The 5,633-nt window shown below is 40.7% G+C and overlaps 1 non-coding gene across 1 annotated transcript; it reads left to right on the top strand.

Annotated features, from left to right (window-relative positions):
- The first annotated feature begins 4,866 nt into the window (after window positions 1–4,866).
- LOC130017259 (U7 small nuclear RNA) lies at window positions 4,867–4,928 on the top strand. Its single transcript, XR_008791362.1, has one exon. It is a non-coding gene; the product is annotated as a U7 small nuclear RNA (small nuclear RNA).
- Window positions 4,929–5,633: the final 705 nt, after the last annotated feature.

Raw genomic sequence — 5,633 nt, 5'->3', positions numbered from 1 at the left:
CCTAATACCCAAATCTGAGAGATTTGGGGACATCAGTTCTTCAGACACCCTGGGCAACTGAGTAAAGGTTTGAACAAAGCATATACAAAGTGGTTCTTTGAAAAAAATCTCTGTAGCGACTTATATGCTGCCCGGTCTTATGTGCTCCTTATGCCCAGGGGCACAAGCACGTGGAGTGCCCCAGCACATGTGTCGCCCTCTTGAGATGTGTACTTTCATACTTCCATGTCTAATACTGGGATGTGTGTAGGGGTTCTCCCCAAGGGCGGAGAGGCCTGTGTTCTTTCTTGAACGCGTTACTCCCTCTCTCTGATTTTCTTCTCTTCCTCACTCACTTCCCCTCAACACCTTCAAAAGCCCCTCCAAATATAATCTGTTTTACTTGCCAAAAAATCTCTGCAGCTGTCCACAGGTACTGTTGTGCTTCAGTCCACATCAAATATCACATGAGCCTCAAAGTTTTTGAGGTCATGAACCAAGGAGACAAGGAGACGTCAACAAATAAATTTTGGAGGAGTGTATTCACAGCATCTGGAGGGCAGTCCTGCTAGGCAAGAGCATCAGCCTCCCACCACAAGCACAGGCGAGGAAAAAACACATCCTACACACGTGTCATTTTCATAAGCACCCACAAAATTAGTTAACTCATATGTCCCATATCCTGACACCTGTTAGGGTCCGAGATCATGACAGCCTCACCTGTCAAGGAGAACTCTGAGAGACCAAGTCCATGCAAAAGCAAGAGGTTTATTTGAGCATGCTTGGGCTCACAGCATGACCGCAAACCATCAGTGACAGAGAGCCCCGAGCCTCTTCAAAGGGGGCTTTTTATAGGCCATCTTCCCGCGCATTTCAGAAATGCCCACGCACAAATCACCCAATACATTTGAATTATCACATTAGATACTGCACGCAGGCAGCCAGTCATTTTGCAACAAGCCATCAGCACCAGCCACTCTCTTCTGTACCTGTCACCAGGCCATCCCACCGGGCAGTCAATTACGCCTTTTCGGGTTTTATGGCCCTATTAGGTGAATTCCAGGGCAAGAAAATACCTCATTAGGCCTTCTCTGAACTTGTGGCCTTATTAGGCGGATTCCATGGCAAGGAGATGCCTCATTAGGCCTTTTCCAGCCTTGTGGCCTTACCTGGCGAATTCCAGGGGCAAGGAGGAGATGGGGGTACCTGGTGTTGTCAACCTGCCGCAGCTGCAGGGGGGATATGGGCTGGGACTTGCTTTGCTAGGGCCCACTTGTCATGGGGCTATCTTTCAACACCCAGTAAATTTACGTCGACATAAAGTGAAGCAAGCCTTGACATAGAAAATAATAAAACTGATTATACAAAGCAATCAAGTATTGATCATAAACCACACCATTCTTGTGCACCCTAAGCCATTGTTCCTATTTCACTCCATGATTGGCAGGTGCCCTTGTGAGGGATTGCAAGAAATTAAGTCTATAAATACAGATATCAACTCTTCAAACTAAAAAGTAAACTTCTAAAATAACTAAGTTTTGTGTTTTACTATTAAACACTGTACTACTTTAGCACTGTCGTCCCATTGTCCCACTGTTCATTGATTTGCTCCAGCAGGCACCAGTAACGTCTCCATTGTGAGACTTGTTGTTGCTGTGTTTGGCATATCGAATGCGCCCCAGGGAGCTTGCCAGGCTCTGCCATGTGGGTGGGATACTCTTGGTAGCTTGCTAGTCTCTCTGAGAGGGATGGAGGAATCACACCCGGGTGGGCTGCGTGCAAGGCAAATGCCCTACCCACTGTGCTATTGCTCCAGCCCTCCATTTTACTATACATTTTATTCATATTTTCCTCTAATAAACTAAAACTCATAGCTGAACAATAGGTCAACACAACTGAAAAAGTGACTTTCTCCTGCACACCCACTCTATAATTCTTCTTGAGCACTGGTTCAAATTTTGAAAGAATTTAATTTTTGCTGCATAATTCATCCACTACTAAACTAATCAATGACCACTCAGCTACAGAGCGAAGAAGGGACTTTCAATTCATGTGGCTGATCTATTTTAGATCCCAGTTGAATTCAGTGCATTGTCGACTTGAGCACTGTTTGAAGAGTTGATGAGCACAGAGCTAAGAGTAGCTTGAGAACACCACTGGATATGAAGATATACAAACACATAGACAGGAATATTGACTACACATAGAATGCTTTCCATTCCTCAATTCCTGAGCATCATTCTGGGTTACCCCAAGGCCCATTCTGGGCTTTTGATTGACTTAGTTTCATGCTCAACTGTTGTAACAGAATACATGAACAGTTGGAGCTACTCCAGCAATTGGAAGTTTTGTGCAATTAAAAAATATCAGTCTGGGGTGGGGGGTGGGGGGTGGGAGGCATACTGGGATCCACGGTGGTGGGAACCGGTCACTGGTGGAGAGATGGGTATTCAAAATAAATAAATAAATAAATTTAAAAAATAAAAATACTTAACATAAAAAATAAAAAATATAAAATAAAAAAAATTAGTCGAACTGGGAGTAGCTGCCCCAGGATCCATGGTTAGAACCCCAGAGGGTTCCCCGAGCCCTGTTCCCCTGAGCAGTCAGGCAAAAGTCTAGAACATTACAGAATATGTCCCCCCAAAAATAAATAAACACAAAACATGATATCTGAATATTAACGCGCAGTAATTTCTGAGCGTTATTTTTTGGTGGTCTTGGTTGGGGGTCAGGGTTGGAGTACTGTACTGGTGGGTGTTTACATGGAAATCCTTGTGAATTTTATTCCCTTAGTGAAAATGTAAACATTTTGCCTCCATAGGCTATGTGTTCAGCCCCTCCCTCTCAATCTATCTGGTACGTGGTGAGCCCCCAATGTCCTGCTAGCAACCAAGCAGATGTCCTGCTAGAAATCCAAGACCAGAAACGGAAACAAAAATTGAACTTTCTCTACCAAAAAAAAAAAAAAAAGAAAGTCTGGATAGCAAAGAGGATATGTGGAGAGAGATTGACACTGGTGGTTGGATGCATGCTGCAAAATTGTATGTCTAAGACTCAACTAAGAATAACTTTGTAGGGGCTGGAGCGATAGCACAGTGGGTAGGGCATTTGCCTTGCACTCTCCAACTGAGGTTCAATTCCTAGTATCCCATATGGTCCCCTGAACACGGCCAGGAGTGATTCCTGAGTGCAGAGCTAGGAGTAACCTGAGAGCATCGCCAGGCATGACCCAAAAAGAAAAAAACAACCTTGTAATTCATGGTGTTTTAATAAAATTTTTAAAAAAGAAGAGATTGTGCGAACATTTAATAGGTTAACAATACATATAAAAAGCTATAATAATTTCTAAGAGATTAAAGAAGCAAAAATCAATGATAAACAATATTTGAGTCAACATTAGTGTATTGATGGGGGATGGAATTGACTGAAAATTAAAAAATCCTAAATTTTATATTTATTTGGGACAAATACCAAACTACTGATCCGAATTATAATTCGTAAGGTATTTAAGCTCTAGGAAACTTTTAGGTAATGACTAAAAGTTTAAAAATGTCTTATAGTCTCTAAATCAATGGAGAAAAAATGTATATGAGGGAGGAAAATCTCTGTCTAAAAGAATAGGAGTGGGGAAGATGCCAGAATTTATTTTAAAATTAGAGAGGACCTGAGAGATAGTACAGTGGGTAAGGTGCTTGCCTTGCACACAGCCAACCAGAGTTCAATCCCAGGCATCCCGTGTGGTCCCCCAAGTATCACCAGGAGTACTTCCTAAGTGAAAAGCCAGGAGTAACCCCTGAACATTGCTAGGTGTGGCCCCAAAACCAAACAAAGAAATTAGAGTAAGAAAAAACAAATAGCAAAATTGGGTGGCAAAATAAATTCAAATATATGAGGAATCATGATAGATATGTCTTGAATTTAATGTGAAATTGTCAGAGCAGATAAAAACATACAAATTTAAGCTGCATGTGTTTTTTAAGTACAAAAACACATAAAACAATAAGGGGGAAATGTTAGCAATAAATCTAAAGATATATAGTAATATCCACAAGAACGGTCACTGTCACTGTCACTGTCCTCCCGTTGTTCATCGATTTGCTCAAGAGGGCCCAGTAACACTGTGAGACTTGTCACTGTGTTTGGCATATTGAATACGTCACGGGTAGCTTACCAGGCTTTACCATGTGGGAGAGATACTCTCGGTAGTTTGCCGGGCTCTCTGAGAGGGGCGGAGGAATCCAACTCGGGTCCATGTTGGCTGTGTGCAAGGCAAACGCCCTACACACTGTGGTATCGCTCCAGCCCACAAGAACGTCAATGAAAGTTTATTAATACAACACAAAACAGAATTTAAGATAATAAATAGCTCTGTAGCACTGTCCTCCGCTGTTCAACAAATAGTTCGAGCAGTCACCAGTAACAGCTCCATTGTGAGACTTGTTGTTACTGTTTTTTGCATATTGAATACCTCACTGGTGGCTTGCCAGGCTTTGCCCTGTGAAGATAATAAATACAAAATGAAATTAGTATGATTGCTATATATTATTTAAAATTCAGACTTACCAGAAAGATTTAACAATTCCAACTTAAATGCACCTAATAAAGTAGTTTCAAAATATTTCAAGTATTTAAAATTCTTTTATTAAATCACCGTGAGAAAAACAAAGTTGTCCATGATTGAGTTTCAGTATTACAATGCTCAAACACCTGTCCTTTGACCCGTGTACACTTCTCAACACCAATGTCCTCAATTTTCCTCTTTCCAACCCCACCCCAAGTCTGCCTCTGCCACAGACAGACACTTTTTTTATGTGAAGAACTTAACACCATCGTCTTTGTGGGCAATTCTATCATCACTAATAGGTAAATCAAGAAATTAGTTAAAAGTGTTACAGCTCTTTTAGAATTTGTCTAGCAGTTTTTCTGGTTGCTACTGGAAAGCCCACACTCACCCCCCAAACGAAACGAGTTGTGATACAAAATATTTTAAAAAGCAATAAACTTGTTCGTTTATTTATTTTATTTTTAGAAGCGCCAGGAATCAAATCTGAGTCCTTACACATGCTTTATCACTGAGACATATCCTTGATTCGTAAAATAAGTTCAGTTGTACATACAATACACTGTCCGCCAACAGTGTAGAATGCACATTCTCTCAAGCTCACAGAGAATACTTACAATGACTGGCCAGAACTAATATTAGTACCAACAAATTAAAATAAAAGCTGGTATCATATAGCCTGATTAAACATAGAACATAATTGTTATAGAGATAACACAAATTCCTGAAAGTAAAAAATAAATTTCTATTTACTCATGAGTAAAAGAAACTAAAATGGAAATTTGAGAGTACTTAGTTTCTATTTATTCACTTTTACCAGGAATTGTGGTTTGGGCCACACCCAGCTATGCTCAGATCTTATTCCTGGCTTTATGCTCAGAAATCACTTCTAGTGTGCTAGGATTTGGGAAGAAGGTTATTGGGCCTATCTGATGCCGGGGGAAAACTAGAAACACATGCAAGGCCTAACTTCCTAAAACACCTCTCTGACTCTGAAAGTTAGTTTTTAAAATACTGAATTTCAACATTGGTAAGATAAAGTTTATAAGCTGCTTGAGGGAAATCTATAATTTTGAGTACATACATTTGT

Source organism: Sorex fumeus, unplaced genomic scaffold (genome assembly GCF_029834395.1).
Source record: "Sorex fumeus unplaced genomic scaffold, SorFum_2.1 ptg000183l, whole genome shotgun sequence".
Classification (NCBI taxonomy): Eukaryota; Metazoa; Chordata; class Mammalia; order Eulipotyphla; family Soricidae; genus Sorex; species Sorex fumeus.
Note: the sequence above shows the minus strand (reverse complement) of the source record. Positions and strands in the feature narration are given on the sequence as shown.